This window comes from Staurois parvus, unplaced genomic scaffold (genome assembly GCF_062004578.1).
Source record: "Staurois parvus isolate SC_StPar_1 unplaced genomic scaffold, SC_StPar_1.0 ptg002756l, whole genome shotgun sequence".
NCBI classification, from domain to species: domain Eukaryota; kingdom Metazoa; phylum Chordata; class Amphibia; order Anura; family Ranidae; genus Staurois; species Staurois parvus.
This window is the reverse complement of record NW_028320552.1, coordinates 61,611-88,829: the sequence shown is the minus strand read 5'-3', so window position 1 is coordinate 88,829 and position 27,219 is coordinate 61,611. Positions and strand designations below refer to the sequence as shown.

The window sequence follows — 27,219 nt, the reverse complement described above, 5'->3', positions numbered from 1 at the left end:
GCCCGTGTCAATCACAGCATCCAGTGTAGTCATCCGCATGGCCTCCCCAAATATATATCCTCTCCCTGAATGCATTAGTGGCCATAGAACCTCCTACTGGATTGTCTAGAAGAACAATAAATATTCATAACTCAATCAATCTGTGAATTCTCATACTATGACCTGTGACACAGACAGTACTAGCGATATTGAGAAATGCCCAACCCAACCGGGATTAGGGGAAAGGCAGATAAGGAAACTGTATAGTCAGTCTGAGCCAACTACGGCAAAACCAACAACTAGATTTGCATGCGAGTTGTGACCTCATCCATTTAACATTTCCCTCACTCCTCCTTCTGTGGGAGACGGATCTCCTTTCCTGTGAAGTTATCTAAAAGAACTTTTTTTGCAGCACCAGTTTCCCTGCTGGAAACCTCGGGGGGAAGTCATGGACCTGAAAAGGATTAGGAATGTGTGGACCCTCGCTATATTCATCATGGCCGGGGTAGGTGTGTCTGTGCGGACCCTCGCTATATTCATCATGGCCGGGGTAGGTGTGTCTGTGCGGACCCTCGCTATGTTCATGACGGGGGGTAGGTGGGTCTGTGTGGACCCTCGCTATATTCATCATGTCCGGGGTAGGTGGGTCTGTGTGGACCCTCACTATGTTCATGACGGGGGGGGTAGGTGGGTCTGTGTGGACCCTCGCTATATTCATCATGGCCGGGGTAAGTGTGTCTGTGTGGACCCTCGCTATGTTCATCATGACTGGGGTAGGTGGGTCTGTGCGGACCCTCGCTATAGTCATCATGACCGGGGTAGTTGTCTCTGTGTGGACCCTCGCTATATTCATCATGACTGGGGTAGGTGTGTCTATGCGGACCCTCACTATATTCATCATGACCAGGGTAGGTGTGTCTGTGCGGACCCTTACTATATTCATCATGACTGGGGTAGGTGTGTCTGTGTGGACCCTCGCTATATTCATCATGACTGGGGTAGGTGTGTCTATGCGGACCCTCACTATATTCATCATGACCGGGGTAGGTGTGTCTATGCGGACCTTCACTATATTCATCATGACCGGGGTAGGTGTGTCTGTGCGGACCCTTACTATATTCTTCATGACAGGGGTAGGTGTGTCTGTGCGGACCCTTACTATATTCTTCATGACAGGGGTAGGTGTGTCTGTGTAGACCCTCGCTATATTCATCATGACCGGGGTAGGTGTGTCTGTGTGGACCCTCGCTATATTCATCATGACCAGGGTAAGTGTGTCTGTGCGGACCCTCGCTATATTCATCATGACCGGGGTAGGTGTGTCTGTGCGGACCCTCGCTATATTCATCATGACCGGGGTAGGTGTGTCTGTGTAGACCCTCGCTATATTCATCATGACCGGGGTAGGTGTGTCTGTGTAGACCCTCGCTATATTCATCATGACCAGGGTAAGTGTGTCTGTACGGACCCTCGCTATATTCATCATGACCGGGGTAGGTGGGTCTATGCGGACCCTCACTATATTCATCATGACCGGGGTAGGTGTGTGTGCGGACCCTCGCTATATTCATCATGACCGGGGTAGGTGTGTCTGTGCGGACCCTCGCTATATTCATCATGACCGGGGTAGGTGTGTCTGTGCGGACCCTCGCTATATTCATCATGACCGGGGTAGGTGGGTCTGTGTGCATTTGTATGGAGGGAATCACTGCATGCATCTCCTGTGTCTTCATTGTTTCTATTAGGGATTTATCAAAAATATAAACCAGGAAAGATGTTGCTGAACAATGAATGCGATCCGACCGAGAATGACTTCCAGCAATAATTCCATGGAATAGTGCGACTAATACTACACATCAAACTACATCCATCCTGTACTCTGCACTCCTCTCCTGGGCACTGCTCTCCTGGGCACTTCTCTCCTGGGCACTCCTCTCCTGGGCACTCCTCTCCTGGGCACTCCTCTCCTGGGCACTCCTCTCCTGGGCACTCCTCTCCTGCACATACCGTCATACCCTCTAGAATGCTCTCCTGCAAATGCTGTCACCCTCTGCACTCTTCTCCTGCAAATGCGGTCACCCTCTGCACTCCTCTCCTGCAAATGCGGTCACCCTCTGTACTCCTCTCCTGCACGTGCCGTAATACGCTCTGCACTCCTCTCCTGCACATGCTATCACCCTCTGCACTCTTCTCCTTCATATGCTGTCATATCCTCTGCACTCCTCTCCTGCACATGCTATCACCCTCTGCACTCTTCTCCTTCATATGCTGTCATATCCTCTGCACTCCTCTCCTGCACATGCGGTCACCCTCTGCACTCCTCTCCTGCACATGCGGTCACCCTCTGCACTCCTCTCCTGCACATGTGGTCACCCTCTGCACTCCTCTCCTGCACATGTGGTCACCCTCTGCACTCTTCTCCCGCACTACCCACTAAAACAATTCTTCAGCTTTATCTGTAACACCCCAATTGTGTCCATCCTGGATTGGCCCACATTTACTGTTATATAAACATCGTTATGATAATTAGAGAAATTTTGGGTGTCAGACTCCATTTTTAAAAGTTGAACGCTGGCCAATAACGATTTTATATTATATTCTACAGTGAAGGAAATGTGTATTTGCCCCCCAGCTGATGCTGAATGTTCGCCCCTCACACAGAAATGATCGGTCTAACAATGGAATGTTCGGTGTAACACTGAGAGACAGAATACAACAACAAATTCAGCAGAAATGCGTCTAACAAATGATGACTGATCTGCATGTTCATGAGGGAAAGAAGGATTTGATCCCCTTCACAAAACATGACTTAGTACTTGGTGGCAAATCCCTTGTTGTCAATCACAGAGGTCAGACGTTTCCTGGAGTTGGCCCCCAGGTTCACACACATCTCAGGAGGGATTTTGGCCCACTCCTCTTGGCAGATCCTCTCCAAATCATGAAGGTTTGGCAGCTGACGTTTGGCAACTCCAACTTTCAGCTCCCTCCACAGAGATATTGTCAGCCGGATGAAGGTCTGGAGACTGGCTAGGCCACTCCAGGAGCTTAACGTGCTTCTTCTCCAGCCGCTGCTTTGTTGCCTTGGCCGCGTGTTTTGGCTCCTTGTCATGCTGGAACAGCCACCCGCCATTCATTTTCAATGCCCTGGCTGAGGGGAGAAGGTTCTTGCCCAAGATTTGCCGCTCCATTGCCCCGTCCATGGTCCCCTTGATGCGGTGCAGTTGTCCTGTCCCCTTAGCAGAAAAACACCCCCAAAGCAGAATGTTTCCACCACCATGTTTGACAGTTGGGATGGTGTTCTTGGGGTCATAGGCAGCATTCCTCGTCCTCCGCCTCCAAACACGGCGAGTTGAGTTGATGCCAAAGAGCTCCATGTTGGTCGTCTCATCTGACCACGACACTTTCAACCAGTCCTGCTCTGCCTCATTCAGATGTTCAGTGGCAAACTTCAGACGGGCCTGGACATGTGCTTTCCTGAGCAGAGGGACCTTGCGGGCACTGCGGGATTTCAATCCTCGTCGGCGTAGTGTGTTACCCATTGTTCTCTTGGTGACTGCGGTCCCAGCTGGCCGGAGATCATTGACAAGATCCTCACTCGTAGTTCTGGGATGATGCCTCACTGTTCTCATGATCATTGACACTCCACGAGGGGAGATCTTGCACGGTGCACCAGTCCTAGGGAGACTGACAGTTGCTTTGTGTTTCTTCCATTTGTGAATGATTGCACCGACTGTTGTCACCTTCTCACCAAGCTGCTTGGCCATAGTTTGGTAGCCCAGTCCAGCCTTGTGTAGGTCTTCGATCCTGTTCCTGACATCCCTGGACAGCTCTTGGTCTTTGCCGTGGTGGAGGGTTTGGAATCTGATTGTTTGATTGCTCCTGTGGACAGGTGTCTTTTATAAAGGTAACACAATTAGATTAGCAGCACTCCCTTTAAGAGACTGCTTCTAATCTCAGCTTGTTACCTGTGTGAGAGACACCTGGGAGCCAGAAATCCTGCTGAATGATAGGGGATCAAATCCTTCTTTCCCTCATGAACATGCAGATCAGTCATCATTTGTTAGACGCATTTCTGCTGAATTTGTCGTTGTATTCTGTCTCTCAGTGTTACAATACACCGAACATTCGATTTTTAGACCGATCATTTCTGTGTGAGTGACGAACATTCAGCATCAGCCGGGGAGCAATACACATTTCCTTCACTGTATTTATGTTATATACAACTCTGGCTTTCCCTCCCTCCTATACAGTCCTCCTATGAGAGCTATCGTTCCGGCTGGAGGACTCTCAGACTTCAGCTTCTCCATTCAATAAACATCTTCATTTCTTTTTAATGAATGCAAGGCAATCTGTGATTGGAAGAGGGTCAGTTGAATATCATGATCTCTCCTCCCCCAATCACAGAGTGCCTTGCACCTAGGTCAGTCTGCATGCAAATTTTGCCTGCCTAGAAAATTACTCCAAACTGACATCCAACCATCAAGGTATTTGGATGTTTGCAACAGCCCACTACTTGTTTTTTATACATTTTTGGCGCATACCGGTGCATTTTATATGCATTTGTGACGAGTTCCGGTGCATTTTTTATGCATTTTTGGCGCATTCCGGTGCGTTTTTTATGCATTCCAGTTTATTTTTTCCCCTCTCTTTTTCTTATTTTATTTATTTTTTAATTTATTTCAGGTACTCATATAGCGAGGTCAGTGTACGCAACACTTTACATATATATTGTACATTCACATCAGTCCCTGACCCTCAAGGGGAGTACAATCTAAGGTCCCTAACCCTCAAGGGGCGTACAATCTAAGGTCCCTAACCCTCAAGGGGCGTACAATCTAAGGTCCCTAACCCTCAAGGGACGTACAATCTAAGGTCCCTAACCCTCAAGGGTCGTACAATCTAAGGTCCCTAACCCTCAAGGGACGTACAATCTAAGGTCCCTAACCCTCAAGGGACGTACAATCTAAGGTCCCTAACCCTCAAGGGGCGTACAATCTAAGGTCCCTAACCCTCAAGGGACGTACAATCTAAGGTCCCTAACCCTCAAGGGGATTACAATCTAAGGTCCCTAACCCTCAAGGGGATTACAATCTAAGGTCCCTAACCCTCAAGGGGATTACAATCTAAGGTCCCCAACCCTCAAGGGGCGTACAATCTAAGGTCCCTAACCCTCAAGGGACGTACAATCTAAGGTCCCTAACCCTCAAGGGATGTACAATCTAAGGTCCCTAACCCTCAAGGGGCGTACAATCTAAGGTCCCTAACCCTCAAGGGGATTACAATCTAAGGTCCCTAACCCTCAAGGGACGTACAATCTAAGGTCCCTAACCCTCAAGGGGCGTACAATCTAAGGTCCCTAACCCTCAAGGGGCGTACAATCTAAGGTCCCTAACCCTCAAGGGGATTACAATCTAAGGTCCCTAACCCTCAAGGGGCGTACAATCTAACCCCAGGTTCACACCTATGCGTTTTCCGCAGCATTTTGCAGAAACGCGGTACGGTCCATTTAACATGATTTTCTATGGGACACGTTCAATCTCCGCGTTTTCACCCCGGTGCGTTTTTTGGAAAGGGCCAGGGACTTTTTTTTTGAACGCAAAAAGTTTTATTGGTGGTTCAATAGACTGCAATGGGACCGCTGTAGTGCGTTTTTGCTGTGTTTTTGATGCGTTTTAAATCTGCATAGCAACAAGAAAAGTAAAAAATAAAACAAGAAAAACACATCAAAAGCAACCTGCAAAGGTGTGAACCTAACCTAGCCTAAAGTCCCTAACTCACATTCATACATACAAATACTAGGGACAATTTAGACAGGATCCAATTCACCTACCAGCATGTCTTTGGAGTGTGGGAGGAAACCGGACTACCCGGAGGAAACAGGGAGAACATGCAAACTCCAGGCAGGTGGTGCCGTGGTTGGGATTCAAACCAACGACCCGAGTACTGCCAGGCGAAAGTGCTAACCATTTAGGCATTTCTTCAATTTAAAATAGGACATTTTTTGGTGCATTTTACCTCGTTCCAGTACAGTTCTGTGCAGGAAAAATGCCGCCTGTTCTACTTTTTTGTTCTGCAACCAGAAAGCACTGGAACTGCAAGCACTGATGTGAACTATGACATTGACAACCAGATCACCTACTTTCCCTGCGTTTTGGATGCAGAAAAAAAGCAACTGAAACGCATGAAGTGTGAACCGGCCCTAATAGCTAAGGGCTATATATCGCCATTAACCACTTCCCGTCCGGCCCATGTGTATAAATGGATGGACGGTGGCAGTGCAGGGGCGGGTTGCCGTTCATAAACCGCCATTTTGGATTGTGTGCGCTCCCTGGGAGCGTGCGGCACCGCGATCCAATGCCCGCTGCGTCTTCTGGACACAGCGGAACACCGATTGCTGTATGGGACCTCTGTGCGAGGTCCCGATTTATGTGATCACTGATTGGCCAATCAGTGATCACATGCAGAGCAGTAAGCAAGATGTCACTTCTGACATCATTGCTTACTAAGTATGAGTATAAATATGTTAATCATCACAGAGATCACATGGTACAGAGCTATTCACAACAGCCTTGTACCATGTGACAAGCTGTGACCAATCACAGCTCCCACAGTATTTCTCAATGGCTGCAAGAATGCAGACAGAGAGAGGAGAAATGATTGCTTTTACAGCCTTTATGGGTGTAAAAGCAATCAGTGTAAAAAAAAAAAAATCTTCATCGCCCCCCACAAGTAGTACAGTGTCACCATGGTAACACTGTACTGCTAGGGTGACAGTATGTAAAATAAAACATAAATAATATTATAAAAAAAATAAAATAAAAATGTAAAAAAACATTTTTGAAAAATGATAATTTTTGGTTATAAACTAATTCGGGTTATTTTTTTTCTTTTACTAAAAAGATAACTGAATAAATGTTGGCCAAGATTTATAAAGAAAGATTATTTATTTGCAAAATTTTATAAGAAAAACACTTTTTTTCAAAATTTTTGGAATTTGTCATTTATATAGCAAACAAATAAAAATCCCAGCGGTGAATAAATACCACCAAAATAAAGCTTTATCTGTCTCGAAAAAATTCATATGGGTACAGTGTTGCATGACAGCGCAATTGTCATTCAAAGTGTGATAGCGCTGAAAGCTGAAAATTGGCCTGGACAGGAAGGGGGGGAAAGTGTCCGGACTGGAAGGGGGGGGAAAGTGTCCGGACTGGAAGGGGGGGGAAAGTGTCCGGACTGGAAGGGGGGGAAAGTGTCCGGACTAGAAGGGGGGGAAAGTGTCCGGACTGGAAGGGGGGGAAAGTGTCTGGACTGGAAGGGGGGGAAAGTGTCCGGACTGGAAGGGGGGGAAAGTGTCCGGACTGGAAGGGGGGGAAGTGTCCGGATTAGAAGGGGGGGAAAGTGTCCGGACTGGAAGGGGGGTGAAAGTGTCTGGACTGGAAGGGGGGTGAAAGTGTCCGGACTGGAAGGGGGGTGAAAGTGTCCGGACTGGAAGGGGGTGAAAGTGTCCAGACTGGAAGGGGGTGAAAGTGTCCAGACTGGAAGGGGGTGAAAGTGTCCGGACTGGAAGGGGGGTGAAAGTGTCCGGACTGGAAGGGGGGGAAAGTGTCCGGACTGGAAGGGGGTGAGAGTGTCCAGACTGGAAGGGGGTGAGAGTGTCCAGACTGGAAGGGGGTGAAAGTGTCCGGACTGGAAGGGGGTGAAAGCGTTCGGACTGGAAGGGGGGGGAAAGAGTCCGGACTGGAAGGGGGGGAAAGCGTCCGGACTGGAAGGGGGGGAAAGCGTCCGGACTGGAAGGGGGGGAAAGCGTCCGGACTGGAAGGGGGTGAAAGCGTCCCGACTGGAAGGGGGGGAAAGCGTCCGGACTGGAAGGGGGGGAAAGCGTCCGGACTGGAAGGGGGGGAAAGCGTCCGGACTGGAAGGGGGGGAAAGCGTCCGGACTGGAAGGGGGGGAAAGCGTCCTGACAGGAAGGGGGGGAAAGCGTCCTGACAGGAAGGGGGGGAAAGCATCCTGACAGGAAGGGGGTGAAAGCGTCCGGACTGGAAGGGGTGAAAGCGTCCGGACTGGAAGGGGGTGAAAGCGTCCGGACTGGAAGGGGGGGAAAGCGTCCGGACTGGAAGGGGGGGAAAGCGTCCGGACTGGAAGGGGGGGAAAGCGTCCGGACTGGAAGGGGGGGAAAGCGTCCGGACTGGAAGGGGTTAAGTAGCTTTCCCTGCTTACGAAATATCTGTGATTTCAGATGGCCATAGTCCAGGGGTGGGCAACTGTGGCCCTCCAGCTTTTTGTGAACTACAAGTCCCATCATGCCTCTGCCTTTGGGAGTCATGCTTGTAACTGTCAGTTTTGCAATGCCTCATGGGACTTGTAGTTCTACAACAGCTGGAGGGCCACAGTTGTCCATCCCTGCCATAGACGGATCAAGGTGTGGCAGGTTCAGCATGGACTGGCCAAATTTTGTTGAACTAACAAGTATGAAAACGTTTCCTGATCCGCTTCTGCAGCCAATGCCGTCTGTGGCCCCGGTTATGAACATGTATGTTCGCTCATCTAATGTTGTGTCTTTTCAGGCTGTTTATAGGTTAAGCACCCTCCAACCAAACCACAGATGGAATCTGCCCCCCCCCCAAGAGTTATCATTCCATAGGAGCAACCCCGTCCCCAAACACATCTCAGAATCCAGAGGCAGACGAGATCCAGAAGTTCCTGAAAGTCCTCGAATGGCCGGAACCTCCCAATTCCACCAGTTTGCGGTCATCTACCAGTCCCAAGACCACAGAGTGCTCTTTACTGGATCCACGTCCTACATACCACGTGGGGGATCGTGTGCAGGTTTTCATCAAAGCTCGAGACCACGACCGCCAACCCAAGACCTATGGGGGGGATTATTTCCAGGCCAAGCTGCATTCTCCACAGCTGAAAGCTGGAGTGACCGGTTCCATCGCCGACCACAGAAATGGCAGTTACACCGCCACCTTTCTTCTTCTGTGGCCCGGAGCCTGTCAGATCTCTATCTCGCTCATCCATTCCAGCGAGGCCATCGCCATTTTGAGTCAGAAGAGGGATTCTCGTCCTGATAAAGTGAGAGATGACTTTACGTTGAAAGCCTAAGTTTAGAAAAATAAAAATCAGCACAAGGGACAATCCTTACTGTCAGTCTGATATGTCCCTTGTGCTGATGGCTCCTGCATTAGTTGACATCTCCGTCCTCTGACTCCCCCAATGGCATAATCCTCCAGTGTGGACGGGGTTATTGGAGCCAATGGACCTGTGACAGGCAACTCAGCAAGAGTGCCGACTATGGCTGCCCTGTCCCCCCCCTCCATTCACAAAAGCTGTAGTGGAGCTTCTAGGAATGGAGATGGTGAACCTCCCTTTCATCCACCAGTCCTTCATTTATATATCACATTTCATTCCTAGAAGCTGTATTAATGGCTTCTATGACTGGGGGGGGGGGGGGCATAGTCGGCACTCTTGATGACCACCTATCACAAATCTGTTGGCTCTATTAACCCCCACCGCACCGGAAGATTAGGGGGCCTGGGAAGGAAAACTGCTATATACTGCTGATGAGAAAAGGGATTTACCAGTTTATATTTACTAAAATAATTGCATTTCCATGTTCTGTGTACTGTGTGAGACCGCATTTGGTGAATGTGGGGTCCGGGGAGACCGGATTTGGTGAATGTGGGGTCCGGGGAGAGCAGATATAGTGAATGCGGGGTCCGGGGAGAGCGGATATAGTGAATGCGGGGTCCGGGGAGAGCGGATATAGTGAATGCGGGGTCCGGGGAGAGCGGATATAGTGAATGCGGGGTCCGAGGAGACCAGATATAGTGAATGCAGGGTCCGGGGAGAGCGGATATAGTGAATGTGGGGTCCGGGGAGAGCGGATATAGTGAATGCAGGGTCCGGGGAGAGCAGATATAGTGAATGCGGGGTCCGGGGAGAGCGGATATAGTGAATGCAGGGTCCGGGGAGTGCAGATATAGTGAATGCGGGGTCCAGGGGAGGGCGGATATAGTGAATTCGGGGTCCGGGGAGAGCGGATATAGTGAATGCAGGGTCCGGGGAGAGCGGATATAGTGAATGCGGGGTCCAGGGGAGGGCGGATATAGTGAATTCGGGGTCCGGGGAGAGCGGATATAGTGAATGCGGGGTCCGGGGAGAGCGGATATAGTGAATGCGGGGTCCGGGGAGAGCGGATATAGTGAATGCGGGGTCCGTGGAGAGCAGATATAGTGAATGCGGGGTCCGGGGAGAGCGGATATAGTGAATGCGGGGTCCGGGGAGAGCGGATATAGTGAATGCGGGGTCCGGGGAGAGCGGATATAGTGAATGTGGGGTCCGGGGAGAGCGGATATAGTGAATGCGGGGTCCGGGGAGAGCGGATATAGTGAATGCGGGGTCCGGGGAGAGCGGATATAGTGAATGCGGGGTCCGGGGAGAGCGGATATAATGAACGCGGGGTCTGGGGAGAGCGGATATAGTGAATGCGGGGTCCGGGGTTTAGTAACACTTTAAATCTGAAGGATAGTAAACTTGCCCTTTGTTTAGAAAGTTCGGAGGCCCCCTGCATTAGAACATGCCCCCCATAGCAGGGCCCAGCTACCCATGCCCCCCTTTGTTTTTACCAAACATGCTAATACCAGTAACGCTCCTTTCACATGGGGGGAAGGTAAGAACAGGCGGTTGATCCATTGTACACCCCCCCCACACAAGTGGACATGATGCCGTTGGACTGAGCACACATTGGGGGTTGACTTACTAAAGGCAGATAGGCTGCACTTGGAAGAACTGAGGGGAACATGCATGGAAAATCAAAAAAATAATTTTTGCTTGCACGTGATTGGATAAAAGAAATCAGCAGAGCTTCCCCTCGGATCCAAAGCAACTGCACTTGAAGAACACCTGCAGAGTGCACAGCCTATTTGCCTTTAGTAAATCAGCCCCATTATCGCGTCTGCAATGCCGAGAGAGTAAATACATGGAATTCATTTTTAATACACAGAGCGTTAGTAAAATCTGGTGTGTGTGTGTGTGTGTGGGGGGGGGGGGGATGGGTGTGTGGGGGGGAAATGGGGGGTGGTAACCCTAGGTCCACACCTATGCAGGTTGCGTTTGAGGCGTTTCTGCATTGCGTTTTGCATTTTTGATACATTTTGCCTTTTTTTTTTTCTTTAATTTTTCTTGTTGCTAGGCAGATTTTAAACGCAAAACGCATCAAAAACTCAATACAAACTTTTCATCAGCTTCTCTATTGAAGTCCGTAGAACCAAAAACGCAATTTTTTGCATTCAAAAAAGTCCCCGACCCTTTCCAAAAAAACGCACCGGGCAAAAACGCGGAGATTTGAACCCGTCCCATAGGAAATCATGTTAAATGGACCGTACTGCGTTTCTGCAAAACGCTGCCGAAAACGCATAGGTGTGAACCCGGGGAACTGCAAGCGCTGCGTGCGACCAAACTGCATGTGTCGATTTTGACTTATTAATAATATAACATCAAATATTAGAAATCATATTACAGCCGCGTATATACTGTGCCAGCGTGATGAAGATTTGGAATCTGCCCAGAATGTTTGGTGTCACTAAATTCCCGTTTTTTTCAATGCTCAGGTGTTTTACTTCGGATATTTCCACCATAAAGGGAGAGATGCCACGGTGGAGTGTAATGTGCAGCCCCCTGGACAAGACGTGTGTACTTACCGGGATTCACGTACAGGGGAGGAGTGGTACTGTGTGCGTCCGCAAGGTTTTCCCTGCAGCGCGTACCTTGAGCATTCCGGCGGTGGTGATCACAAAGTACTGACCTCTGCTGAGCAAGAGATTCTACACAGGTAGGTAGCTGGTTAGAGAGGTTGTGGCACCTTAGATCAGGGGTTTCCAAACTGCAGCCCGTGGGCCATATGTGGGCCTTTGCTAGCCTTTATCTGGCCCTTCCACTGACACCAATGATGGGGAATTAATTTTCCCAATAACTCCAACTATCAGGCACTATTCCTCCCACTGACACCAATGATGGGGCACTATTCCTCCCACTGACACCAATGATGGGGCACTATTCCTCCCACTGACACCAATGATGGGGTACTATTCCTCCCACTGATACCAATGATGGGGCACTATTCCTCCCACTGACACCAATGATGGGGCACTATTCCTCCCACTGACACCAATGATGGGACACTATTCCTTTCACTGACACCAATGATAGGGCACTATTCCTCCCACTGACACCAATAATGGGGCACTATTCCTCCCACTGACACCAATGATGGGGCACTATTCCTCCCACTGACACCAATGGTGGGGCACTATTCCTCCCACTGATACCAATGATAGGGCACTATTCCTCCCACTGATACCAATGATGGGGTTCTATTCCTCCCACTGACACCAATGATGGGGCACTATTCCTCCCACTGACACCAATGATGGGGCACTATTCCTTCCACTGATACCAATGATGAGACACTATTCCTCCCACTGACACCAATGATGGGGCACTATTCCTCCCACTGATACCAATGATGGGGCACTATTCCTCCCACTGACACCAATGATGGGGCACTATTCCTCCCACTGATACCAATGATGGGGCACTATTCCTCCCACTGACACCAATGATGGGGCACTATTCCTCCCACTGACACCAATGATGGGGCACTATTCCTCCCACTGACACCAATGATGGGGCACTATTCCTCCCACTGACACCAATGATGGGGCACTATTCCTCCCACTGACACCAATGATGGGGCACTATTCCTCCCACTGACACCAATGATGGGGCACTATTCCTCCTGGGTAGGATTTTGAATCAAGGGATGGTGCTTGGAGGTGGGTAGGGGTTGGAATCAAGGGATGGTGCTTGGAGGTGGGTAGGGGGTGGAACCAAGGGTGGTGCTTAGAGGTGGGTAGGGGTTGGAATAAAGGGGTGGTGCTTGGAGGTGGGTAGGGGTTGGAATAAAGGGTTGGTGCTTGGAGGTGGGTAGGGGGTGGAACCAAGGGGTGGTGCTTGGAGGTGGGTAGGGGGTGGAACCAAGGGGTGGTGCTAGGAGGTAGGTAGGGGGTGGAACCAAGGGATGGTGCTTGGAGGTGGGTAGGGGGTGGAATCAAGGGGTGGTGCTAGGAGGTGGGTAGGAGGTGGAATCAAGGGGTGGTGTTAGGAGGTGGGTAGGGGGTGGAGACAGGGGTGATGCAGAAAAGGGGAGTTCCTATTCTCTGAGCCCTGGTACACACGGATATAAAGTAAATGATTAGGCTGTAGTAAACTCTTTACGCCGAACGTACACAAAGATGCGGCCTCTCGGGGGCTGGGCCATGACGCAGAGCGATTCGATATTTGCATACCGTTTATAAACAAACATGCGCTGAGAGCGCGCTCCCAGCACATATGCCGGCTTCCCACGGAAAGGTCCCGGTCTTTCCTTGCGATTGTGACCTTTCTGATCATGTGACTGCCATGAAGGCCAATCACGGCGGTCACATGACCCTATAGAATAAAATAGAATATAACCGTCTTCCTACATTCAAATTTCAAACAGAATAAATTCAAATAGATTAGAATAGAAATAGGAGAATAGAATAAAACTAATAAAATAGAATGTATCCATCTTTTGAATAGAATAAAACTAATAAAATAGAATGTATCCATCTTTTGAATAGAATAAATTCGAATAGAATAGAAACTAAGAATAGAATAGAAAAAACAATAGAATTAAATAGAAAGACTTTAACTATCTTTCAAATTTCAAATAGATTAAATTAAAATTTGAATGCCAATTTGGTCGAATCGAATTAGAATCAAATCGAATTCGAAAATGAAATGAATTCCGAAAACAAATTAGACAAAATTATGTATTTAACGAATCAAAATGAAACTAAACAAATGTTTTTGTTCTGCACATTAACTGTAAGGAAATCTTTCAGCATACAATTCCCAGAAGTCTCTGCACTCCTCTATTGGGATTCCCCATCACATAAAAGTAATCCTGGCAGCTATACAGCCGCTGGATCACTTGTACAGGCGGTGGAATGAGGTTCCTCCTCCTCCCGCCTCTGCCTTTACCGGGCTTCTCCCGTCCAATCAGGAAACTCGGTAAGGATGTGACCAGCAGCATTGGCTCCCGGGCACAGAGTGAGAGGAAGTGATGTCATTCCTCCCACAGTGTGATGTCAGAAACTGGAAGAGACGAGGATGTTGTCACTTCCGGTTTCGGTCTCATGTATACAAGCTTGTGAAGGCATCTGATCACACCGATCTCGGGTTACATTCGGTTAAAGGTCGATCAATCTCCGTTGAGTTGGGTTAAAGATCAAATATTTGGCAAGCTGGTTCTAAGGTTTAGGTTTTTTAATCCGCCTCCTATTTTCTTTTCTGACAGCTCTGTGTCCAATCAGGTGATTTCATCATCCCTCCCAGGTCTTGTAGTCCAGCCCCAGGAGAACACCACAGGTAAGACCAGGACTCCCTACCCAACAAAGAGCAGACTTCTGAGAGTGGAGCAACACCAGAGCGACCAATCAGAATTCTTATTTCTTTTGAATTAATTAATTGAAATGTTTGCAGTAGGGAACAGATCCCCTTGTGCTCCAATTTCTATAAATACACTATATTGCCAAAAGTATTGGCCCCGCCCTCCCAATCATGTGATTCAGGTGTTCCAATCCCCTCCCAATCATGTGATTTAGGTGTTCCAATCCCCTCCCAATCATGTGATTCAGGTGTTCCAATCCCCCCCATGACCACAGGTGTATACAATCAAGCCCCTAGGCATGCAGACTGCTTCTACAAACATTGGTGAAAGAATGGATCGCTCTCAGGAGCTCAGTGACTCCAAGCGTGGTCCCGTGATAGGTGGTCACCTGTGCAATAAGTCCATCCGTGACATTTCCTGGCTACTAAATATTCCACGCTCAACTGTTAGTGGGATTATAACAAAGTGGAAGCCACTGGGAACAACAGCCACTCAGCCACCAAGTGGTAGGCCACGTCACATGACAGGGCGGGGTCAGCGCATGCTGAAGCGCACAGTGCGCAGAAGTCACCAATTGTCTGCAGAGTCAATAGTTAAAGACCTCCAAACTTGGTGTGGCCTTCAGATGAGCCCAACAACAGTGCGTAGAGAGCTTCATGGAATGGGTTTCCATGGCCGAGCAGCTGCATCCAAGCCTTACACCACCAAGTGCAATGCTAAGTGTCGGATGCAGTGGTGTAAAGCACGCCGCCACTGGACTCTAGAGCAGGGAAGGTGTGTTCTCTGGAGTGACCAATCACTCTTTTCTGTCTGGCAATCTGATGGACATGTCTGGGTTTGGCGGTTGCCAGGGGAACGGTACTTGCCTGACTGCATTGTGCCAAGTTTGGTGGAGGGGGGATCATGGTGTGGGGCTGTTTTTCAGGGGTTGGGCTTGGCCCCCTAGTTCCAGTGAAGGGAACTCTTAAGGCGACATTTTGGACAATTTCATATTCCCAACTTTGAGGGAAGAGTTTGGGGACGGCCCCTTCCTGTTCCAACATAACTGCCCACCAGTGCACAAAGCAAGGTCCATAAAGACATGGAGGAGCCAGTTTGGGGTAGAGGAACTTGACTGTCCTGCACAGAGTCCTGACATCAACCCCATAGAACATCTTTGGGATGAATTAGAGCGGAGACTGCGAGCCAGGCCTCCTCCCCCGACATCAGTGCCTGACCTGACAAATGTGCTTCTGGAAGAATGGTCCAACCTTCCCATAGACACCCTCCTAAACCTTGTGGACGGCCTTCCCAGAAGAGTTGAAGCTGTTATAGCTGCAAAGGGCGGGGCCAACTCAATATTGAACCCTACAAACTAAGACTGGGAGGCCATGGAAGGTCATGTGCATGGAAAGGGCGGGGCCAACTCAATATTCAACCCTACGGACTAAGACTGGGGGGCCATTAAAGGTCATGTGCGTGGAAAGGCCGGCGGACCAATACTTGGGGCAATATAGTGTACATCAGTGGACATACAATTAAAGGGGTAAAAAAAATGTAAACATAATGTTTTAGGAATAGATGGAGTCAGATGGACAGACGAGGGGCCATCACCAAAGCCTAAGGCTGGCCAAAGATGGTTAGTTTTTAGTCTGGGAAGACAGTAGTCAAGACACCATGCGGAGAAAACCAACTGCTTCCCATCATTGATGCTGAAGAGGGGGGAGGGGGGTCAGCATCTCTGACCTCTCCCTTATAGGCACAGGGTGCCAGTTCCTCTCCTGCTGTCTGCCGGTTGGGTAGGTGACACACGGTGTGGTGGCAGAAACTCCCGAATTGCCAGATACCAATGTATTGCGGAACCTGAAAAACCATATAAACAAGCCTGGCGGAAAGGCTCACCGGACCGGGACACTTACAACAGTTCAGAATGGAGTCAGCGGTGTGTAGGCCTGAGCTGCCATCAGCGCCTGTCAGTGAGAGCAGAGTGAGTCCTGGCTGGTCCAACCCAAAGAGGAGCTTCCTGACAAGGTAGATGTAGGCCCTACTCTTCCTACTCCTCCAGGACGTCTCCCTACCAATAGTGCTGTCCCTGACAGATGGGGATCCTGTCCCTACACTAGCCACTCCCAAAATGTGTGCTAAAACCCTGGGGGAGAGGCTCAAATAGACTCTGCATGACCCAAGATGGCTGCCTGGGTCACCTGGATCCTGTGTATCCATCCAGATCACTGCTTCAGGGGACAGAGGAAACCATAGAGCAGTGGTCTCCAACCTGATGTGGCCCTATGCTAGCGTATATGTGGTCCTTGGAGCACTTTTCCTCCCAATGTTATCAGGCAGCATTCTTCCCACTGACACCAACAATATGGCATAATTCCTCCCACTAATACCAATGATGGGGCACTATTCTGCCCACTGACACCAATGATGGGGCACTATTCTGCCCACTGACACCAATGATGGGGCACTATTCCTCAAACTGACACCAATGATGGGGCACTATTCCTGAAACTGACACCAATGACAGGGCACTATTCCTCCCACTGACACCAATGATAAAACACTATTCCTCCCACTGACACCAATGATGGGGCACTATTCCTCCCACTGACACCAATGAAGGGGCACTATTCCTCCCACTGACACCAATGATGGGGCACTATTCCTCCCACTGACACCAATGATGGGGCACTATTCCTCCCACTGATACCAATGATGGGGCACTATTCCTCCAACTGACACCAATGAAGGGGCACTATTCCTCCCACTGACACCAATGATGGGGCACTATTCCTCCCACTGACACCAATGATGGGGCACTATTCCTCCCACTGATACCAATGATGGGGCACTATTCCTCCAACTGACACCAATGATGGGGCACTATTCCTCCCACTGACACCAATGAAGGGGCACTATTCCTCCCACTGACACCAATGATGGGGCACTATTCCTCCCACTGATACCAATGATGGAGCACTATTCCTCCCCCTGATACCAATGATGGGGCACTATTCCTCCCCCTGATACCAATGATGGGGCACTATTCCTCCCACTGATACCAATGATGGGGCACTATTCTGCCCACTGACACCAATGATGGGGCACTATTCTGCCCACTGACACCAATGATGGGGCACTATTCCTCCCCCTGATACCAATGATGGGGCACTATTCCTCCCACTGATACCAATGATGGGGCACTATTCTGCCCACTGACACCAATGATGGGGCACTATTCCTCCTCCTGATACCAATGATGGGGCACTATTCCTCCCACTGACACCAATGATAGGGCACTATTCTGCCCACTGACACCAATGATGGGGCACTATTCCTCCCACTGACACCAATGATGGGACGCTATTCCTCCCACTGACACCAATGATGGGACGCTATTCCTCCCACTGACACCAATGATGGGACGCTATTCCTCCCACTGACACCAATGATGGGACGCTATTCCTCCCACTTATACCAATGATGGGGCACTATTCCACCCACTGACACCAATGGTGGGGCACTATTCCTCCCACTAATACCAATGATGGGGCACTATTCCTCCCACTGACACCAATGATGAGGCACTATTCCTCCCACTGACACCAATGATGGGGCACTATTCTTCCCACTGACACCAATGATGGGGCACTATTCCTCCCAGTGACACCAATGATGGGGCGCTATTCCTCCCACTGACACCAATGATGGGGCACTATTTCACCCACTGACACCAATGATGGGGCACTATTCCTCCCACTGATACCAATGATGGGGCACTATTCCCCCCACTGATACCAATGATGGGGCACTATTCCTCCTACTAATACCAATGATGGGGCACTATTCCTCCCACTGACACCAATGATGGGGCACTATTCCTCCCACTGACACCAATGATGGGGCACTATTCCTCCCACTGACACCAATGATGGGGTGCTATTCCTCCCACTGACACCAATGATGGGACACTATTCTTCCCACTAATACCAATGGTGGGGCACTATTCCTGCCACTGACACCAATGATGGGGCAATATGCCTCCCACTGACACCAATGATGGGGCACTATTCCTCCCACTGATACCAATGATGGGGCACTATTCCTCCCACTGACACCAATGATGGGGCACTATTCCTCCCACTGACACCAATGATGGGGCACTATTCCTCCCACTGACACCAATGATGGGACACTATGCCTCCCACTGACACCAATGATGGGGCACTATTCCTCCCACTGACACCAATGATGGGGCACTATTCCTCCCACTGACACCAAAAGTGGGGTACTATTCCTCCCACTGATACCAATGATGGGACATTACTACAACTAGGGTGGCCACCCTAACTATGCCTCCTACTGACTGCAAACCCTAAGGCCATAATTCACGTTGATGCTGGGCCCGGGACATTTTCTACCCCCATTGGCCACAATCTGGCCCCCATAAAGTCTGAAGGACAGTAAACTGGCCCTGTGTTTGAAAAGTATGGAGACCCCGCCATAGAGAAACCCAGTTTCTCCCGACTTCCTCCTCCAGTGGCATTGCTGCGATGGATGATCGCCACCTGCTGTGGAGATTGTAGACTGCACCTGCCTACATGTCTGTAGCAGCACCGACAAACTGCAGAGCAGGAACAGAGAGTGCCACTGCTACCAGCAGGTGGGTTGGTGGAAACGTTCTCCTTTCTCTTTTTTAATGCTTGAAAACAGACGTGTCCTTGCACCATATGATGCCGTTGCATTGGGACTGGTCATAGGTAACCCATGCGGAGCCCCTTTCCATCTCCCACCTGAATTGCACTGTGCAATGACACCCTCCCCTCCCCCAGCATCCACAAAAAAACCCCAAAACATTTTGTATGCATTGCCTCTTTAGTCACAATAATAATTATTCTTACTATTGATATAATTTGTTGTTTCAGACGTCAAAGGTATCTGCAGACCCGGCTTATCAAATCCAGAGCCGTCAGGGTTCTATTACCAGGACAAGTGGAATTCCCGCGTCTGCAGGAACCAGGAGTTCCCCACGCCTGCCAACGTCACGTCCTGTCTGAAGGGGAAAGTGGTGTACATGTTTGGGGACTCCACGCTGCGGCAGTGGTGGGAATACCTGGTGGAGTTTGTTCCTTGTGAGTCTTACGTTCTCCATAATCTCCTTCTGGAATTCCAAAATTCACTTTGCGACGGCCCTGGCCAAAAGTTCTGAGAATGACACCAATATTAATTTTCGCAAAGTCTGCCGCTTCTGTGTTTTTAGGTCTTTTTGTCAGATGTTCCTCTGGTATACTGAGGTATAATCACAAGCATTGTGTAAGCGTCAAAGGCTTTTATTGACCATGACATGAAGATTATGCAAAGAGTCAATATTCAAAGGGTTGATGCTGCCTATTAATGGTGGACTATGTCCTGGTTGGAGAGTTTATTCTCCAGTCTTGGATCCGGCAATGCTGGTTTAATGTGGTCATCCCATTATACAAGACTCTGGTTAACTGACTCATAATTAATGTTCATTGAAGACGGAAGGTAGTTGTAGTATGTCGAAGTGTTGACTCTTCTTCTTCATGACCTCTGTGATTCTCCCCGGCGTGCTGTCAATCAACTTCTAGGCCACATCCAGACTGATGGCCGCCCATTCTTGCATAATCAATGCTTGGAGTTTGTCAGGATTTGTGTGTTTTTTTGTTCGCCCGCCTCTTGATGATTGAAAACAAGTTCTCAATGGGATTAAGGTGTCAGGGTCCTGTCCATGGCAGAAGTTCTGGAAGACCGGGCATTTCCGCCAGTACCCTACATGGCTGCGGAAATACACGGTGGTGAAGATCCATGTGCATTGGCGCACAGACGCGATCCGTCCCATGCATGCGCACTGGCGCATAGTTGCGCACGCATCAGGCCCAGTTTTGGCGCCAAACGGCCTTTGTAAGGAGGCTCTTCACTTCCTCAAGTTGCTGGATGATCTCTAGCTCCTCGTGCCCTGGTCCTGGTTCCTGTGATTGTGACCTGTGATTTCCTGATACCAACTCAGCTTGCTCTTGGACCTGTCTACTCTGCTTTACCCCTGATCTGACCTCGGCTTGGCTTACGGATACTCTCTCTCTCGCTCCTCTGTGTATGACCTCGGCTATCCCATCTGACTACGTCTGCTCTGATTCCCACCTGGCACCTGACCTTGGCTTGAACCAGCTATCCAGTAATCCTCTATTCCCGGAAGGGCTTGCATCCCTCGCACAGGCGCCACCTGTATGCAGACCTCATCTCCCTGCTTCAGCTGTACTCCTGGGTGGACCATCAACAAGCACTCCTACAGGCGACCTGTGCTACTTTGGGCCTGACTCCCGCTGTCCCACTCTCAGGGGAGTCTGGAACTTAGCCGCAAGGGAAGCCCTCTCTCCATTGGCCTCCATCACCAGGTATGTGATATAAGGTCTGGGGAGTTTCCTGGCCATGGACCCAACATTTCGATGTTTTGTTCCCATAGCCACATAATTATCACTTTTACCTTATGGCAAGGTGCTTCATCATGCTGGAAAAGGCGTTGTTCCTCACCAAACTGTTCTTGGATGGTTGGGAGAAGTTGCCCTCTGAGGATGATTTTGGACCTTTCTTTATTCATGGTTGTGTTCTCAGGCAGAATTGTGATTCAGCCCACTCCCTTGGCTGAGAAGCAACCCCACACATGAATGGTCTCAGGAAGCTTTACTGTTGGCATGACACAGGACTGATGGTAGCGCTCACCTTGTCTTCTCCGGACAAGGTTTTTTCCGGATGCCCCAAGCAATCGGAAAGAGGATTCACCAGAGAAAATGACTTTATTCCAGTCCTCAGCAGTCCAATCCCTGGACCTTATACAGAATATCAGTCTGTCCCTGATGTTGTTTCTGGAGAGAAGTGGCTTCTTTGCTGCCCTTCTTGACACCAGGCCGTCCTCCAAAAGTCTTTGCCTCACTGTGCATGCAGATGCACTCACACCTGCCAGCTGCCATTCCTGAGCAAGCTCTGCACTGGTGGTGCCCCGATCCCGGATCCCGCAGCTGAATCAACTTTAGGAGACGGTCCTGGCGCTTGCTGGACTTTCTTGGGCACCCTGAAGCCTTCTTCGCGACAACTGTACCTCTCTCCTTGAAGTTTTTGATGATCTGATAAATGGTTGATTTGGATGCAACCTTAGTAGCGGAAATATCCTTACCTGTGAATCGCTTTTTGTGCAAAGCAATGATGACTGCATGTGTTTCCTTGCAGGTAACCATGGTTAACAGAGGAAGAGCAATGATTTCAAGAACCGCCCTCCTTGTAAAGCTTCCAGTCTGTTACTCTAACTCAATCAGCATGACAGAGTGATCTCCAGGCTTGTTCTCATCCACACTGACACATGTGTTAATGAGAGAATCACTGTAAGGGAATTTCTGTACAGCGACTGGCGCATAGAAATGAGCAAGGGCTTGCGCATACACGCAAGAATGTGCACACACAGGTGCACGCACTCGGGGGTGTGCCCACTGTTTCTGGTGCCAGATGTACTATTTAAAGGAGGCTCTTACTCTCTGTCAGTGCTGACTGGTCTTCAGTTCATTCCCTGTGTCCTGCTGTATCCTGTGTGTATCTGTTACTGACCCGGCTTGCCATTGACCTGCTCTTGGATTCTGTTTATGCTCCTGCTCATCGGTTTCTGATCCTGGCTTCCTCCTGACCTCATCCCTGTCTGATGTTCTGGTACCTCATTGTCTGCTCGTTGCTGACCCTGGCTATTACTCTGACCAGTTTGGCTCTACAGTCCTGCCGAGTGCTTGTCCTGGCTATCCATTATATCTGCTCCAGTTGTCACGGTGTGTTCCAGCCTCACGCTTATCAGAAGTTCCAGCAAGCTGCATACCCAGATCTTGCAGTTCCAGTGGAGTGCTTCCTTAACCTATGCTGGCCGTTCCGGCATCTCTGTTGCTGACTGGATGCCCTGCTTGATTTACCGAGGTTACACCTCCAGCCGCAAGTTCTGCAGTCAACATCTGCAGTAACTCGTGTTTCTCCTGTCCCTCGGCACCATCTGTTCCACCTTCAGTGAGGCCTGGGCTGGAGATACAAGAGAGGCTGACCTCGTCAATTCAGACTTCTATCAGGTACGTGTCAGCTGATCCTTTTGTGGATGAAATGCAGTGGAAATGTTTTTTTTGGGGGGATTAAGTTAATTTTCATGGAAAAGAGGGACTTTGCAATTAATTGCAATTCATCTGATCACTCTTCATCACATTCTGGAGAATATGCAAATTGCCATCATAAACACAGAGGCAGCAGACTTTGCGAAAATTTTTAATTGTGTCCTTCTCAAAACGTTTGGCCAGGGCTGTATTCGTTTCTGGTCGTTGGTGAAGGGCATTCAGCCTTTCCCCCATGTGGTGAATCTCGGGCCATACTTCTCTCTCTTCAAAAGTATCTCCAAATGACATATTCCCCACAATGCACTGCATCTATTATACTCTTATCACATAGGAGGATGGTCGTGTGGGCAAGTATCAATGGTGGGGGGAACGCTGGAGCTTGTATGTTTCCAGCTTTGAGGTAAAAGGTATGAGCCAACATCTCCACCACCAAAAAAAAGAAAAGGGAAAAAAGAAGATTTTAAAAACGATCTCACCTAATGAAAACAGGTAGGAAATATGTGTCTGCCCCACCCTAAACATGACTTGGTCTCCCAATGTGGCCAAAAACAGCTGGATAGGAAGATTATTGTCCCAACCTTCCCGGTAACCCCAACACCAACCCTCCTTGTAACACCAACACTAAAAATGAATATCTCTGTACCCCCAATTCAAACTTACTTTTCCTGTAACCCCAACACTACCCCCATGTAACCCCAAAACTAATCCCCATGTAACCCTAACACTAACCCCCCACGTACCCCCAAAACTACCCCCCACGTACCCCAAAAACTAACCCCCCCATGTACCCCCAACACTAACCCCCCCATGTACCCCCAACACTAACCCCTTATGTACCCCAAAACTAACCCCCCATGTACCACCAACACTAACCTCCATGTAACCCCAACACTAACCCCCCATGTACCCCCAACACTAACCCCACATGTACTCCTAACACTAACCCCCCATGTAACCCCAACACTAACCTCCATGTAACCCCAACACTAACCCCCCATGTACCCCCAACACTAACCCCACATGTACCCCTAACACTAACCCCCCATGTAACCCCAACACTAACCCCCCATGTAACCCCAACACTAACCCCACATGTACCGCTAAGTTGAGTGAGGACCCAGTGTAACACTACCCCCTTAGGGGCCGCTGGATTTGAATTGGGTCCCCCTATGTTCTGCACGGCCAGGCTAAACCTTGCACACTGGAGTAGCAAACAGTCCTCAAGCTCGGTTTTGAGGTTTTTCTTTATTAAGGGGTTGAACTTGGATGGGGTCTAGAGGTATATGGGATGCCCGGGGAACTGTACAGCTTGAGGACAACGCATTAGCAACTATGCACAAAAAATGTGGATTAGCAACAGTCTCGTTCGGAAGAGCACTAAAGGCTTTCTGGTGTACCTCCTCTGGACCCTGGATGATTCCTCCTCATCCGGCTGCCTGAGGGTATCCCTGGGCAAGGGGGCCCAAGAACTGTCAATTTAGAACAGTCCCAGAGGATTTGGGTCTTGCCTTCTCCCCTTATCCGGCCCAGGGGGTGTAGGAGTACTCACACTGTCCTTCCTGTCAGTGTGGTGGGTTGGTGGCTGCTTTCAGGCCTTTTGCTGGGCTAGCTCCTTCCCTGCTCCACAGGTTGTCCTCCTCAGGAGACATTGAGGCAGAGAAGATCCTCTTCTCCAGTGACCTGCCTGTATGTAGGCTCCCCTCAATGGGGCCCCCTCCCAGGCTCCATACTCCAGCCTTCCTCAATCCATCTTCCGCCCGACACTGCCCACCCCCCAGTCTCTGACACATTTGAGGGTTGCCCTGGTCAGCATGCTCAGCCTCCTGCCAGGGGACTGGCCATGGTCCCTCAGATCTGGGCCTCCTCCACCCCTGCTCATATCTCATATAATGGAAAAAAAATAGAGGAACCGTTCCCTCCATTTTCATCCTGCAGCCCCTGAATTCCCACTTCTGCTCTCCCTCCCGCAGGCATTCAAGGAAGAAAATGGAGAGATCAGTTCTTCTATAAACCGTCCCTGCTGCCCCTCTTATCCATGTGTACAAGGGAGCTGCATGGGCCCACTGGAGCCTGGGTCACAGCTGCAACCCCTGTAGTTACACCCCTGATCTGATATAATGGAAAAAAAAATAGAGGAACCGGTCCCTCCATTTTCATCCTGCAGCCCCTGAATTCCCACTTCTGCTCTCCCTCCCGCAGGCATTCAAGGAGGAAAATGGAGAGATCATTTGTTCTATAAACTGTCCCTGCTACCCCTCTTACCCATGTGTACAGGGGAGCCACGTGGGCTTCCTGGAGCTTGGGTCATGGCTGCGACCCCTGCACTCCCTGTAGTTCCACCCCTGATCTATAGAATTCTAATCTTGGTATGCTATAATGATTTTTTTCCCTATTGGTATCGGTTACAGCTCTTCAGAGGGTGGACCTCCACGTGAGCTACGCCCCCGGCCCCCTGCTGGCCACGGATACAGAACACGGCTACCTTGTGCAGTGGCAGGCACACCAGAGACCCCTTAGCATGAAGCGCACCCGAGTGCAGGAACTGAAGTATATCGCCAACGAGCTGGACGGCATGGGAGGAGGAGACGACGGATTGGTGGTTGTTATAAACTGCCTGGCTCATTTTATCTTCTTCCCGGCCAACGTCTATTTGAGGAGGATGATGGTTATCCGCGATGCCGTGGCCCGGCTACTGGAGCGGAGTCCAGAGACCACGGTCATAATTAAGTCCGGGAACACGGGGTTCCTGTCCTTCCACGGCAGTGATTGGTTATCCTGGCAGCTGGACACTCTGATGAGGGCCGTGTTTTCAGGACTCCCAGTTACCATACTGGACGCCTGGCAGATGACCTCCTGCCACTACCTGCCACATGGCATCCATCCAGGCAAGGTCATCATACAGAACATGGTGGACTTGATGCTGTCCTTTATCTGTCCCAAATAACAGGCCCAAACCGTTCACCGCTTCCCGGTACAGCGCCTTTAACCCCTTGGCGCCTGTGCCTCCTGGCCCTTTAAGGGTTTCAGAAGCTGGGAGGCGGGGCGGGGTTTTAAAGTCATGTGACTGCTGTGATTCGCCGTCACGGCGGTCACATGATCGGGAAAGGTCCCGATCGAAAGAGGAGATCGGGACCTTTCCGTGAGTACCGGACACTTGTGCTGAGAGCGCGCAGGACGCGCATTGGCGGCAGTGAGAGGGTTAAAGCGCTGCTAATGGACAATTTTAAGTATCGGTTTGTCGCCTTTTCACTGCGCAATCAGTTTATTCTGTTGAACCTCGTCTTTTATATTTTACCAGAAAGTTGGGTAATATATTGTTAAAATTAACTTTATTTTTATTATTAACAAACATGTAAATAAAAAAAACACAAAAAAATAACGGGTATCAAAAATTAAAAATAAAAATAAATTTTTTTTTAGTTTATTATTTTCTGAAATTTCGCACTTTAGAAACTTGTGTGCTAATATTGTATGACATGAAAAATTGGAACTACCACTATTTTATTCTCTAGGGTGTCGCCTTCCAGAAAATAGGTCATGTTTTGGGGGGTTTTACGTAATCTTCAGGCCTAAAATAATTTTTTTAAACATGTTAACAAAAAACACAAAAATGTCTCTGGCAGCAAAAGGGTTAAATTGTCGCCTATGTACCATTTGGGATATCAGTTTGTTTCTGTTTCTCAAGTTTAAGGCTTGATGAGTTTGGTATCTATTTATTTGACACATCTTCATCTTTATATTTTACCAAAAAGAAAAGTAGTTAAAAAAATGTTAAGATATAAAATAGGGTATTTTTACTGAAATTTTGCATTTTACAAACAGTTGTGCTAATATTATGTGGCATAAAAGGGTTAAATTGTCGCCTATGTACCATTTGGGCTATCAGTTTGTTTCTGTTTCTCAGCTTTAAGGCGTGACGTGTTTGGCATCTTTTTATTCGGCACGTCCTCGTCTTTATTTTATTTTTTTGGAAAATAATGGGTATCAAAAATTTAAATAAAAATACTTTTTTTTAGTTTATTATTTTTTTAAATTTTTATAAAAAACATAAATTTTCAAATAAAACATGCACAAATGGCTCTGGCAGTGAAAAGGTTAACACAATGCTTTTGTACCCTTTTAGGTATTGGTTTATCACTGTTTCTCAATTTTAAGGCTTGACATGTTGAGTATCAAGTTTTTCGAAACATCCTCATCATTATATTTTACAAAAAAAACTAAATTAGTTAAAAAAAAAATGAAAAAAAAAAACAGTGTCTTTTTTACTGAAATTTTACAACCGTTGTGCTAATATTATGTGACATTAAAAATGAAAACTACCACTATTTTATTCTCTAGGGTGTCGCCTTCCAGAAAATAGGTCATGTTTTGGGGGGTTTTACGTAATCCTCAGGCCTAAAATAATTTTTTTTAAACATGTAAACAAAAAACACAAAAACGGCTCTGGCAGCTAAAAGGTTAAACTGTCGCCTATGTAGCAACTGGGGTATCAGTTTGTTTTTGTTTCTCAATTTTAAGGCTTGATTAGTTTGGTATCTATTTATTTGACACATCCTCATCTTTATATTTTACCAAAAAAAAAAAAATTTAAAAAAATAAAAAAATAAAATAGTGTATTTCTACTGAAA

General features: G+C 48.7%; 1 pseudogene across 1 annotated transcript; it reads left to right on the top strand.

Annotated features, from left to right (window-relative positions):
- Positions 1-427: 427 nt before the first annotated feature.
- LOC149429180 (NXPE family member 3-like) lies at positions 428-26,014 on the top strand (annotated as a pseudogene). Its single transcript, XR_016310504.1, has 6 exons — positions 428-484; positions 8,545-9,055; positions 11,593-11,813; positions 14,364-14,434; positions 19,364-19,570; positions 25,000-26,014. The product of XR_016310504.1 is annotated as an NXPE family member 3-like (transcript).
- Positions 26,015-27,219: the final 1,205 nt, after the last annotated feature.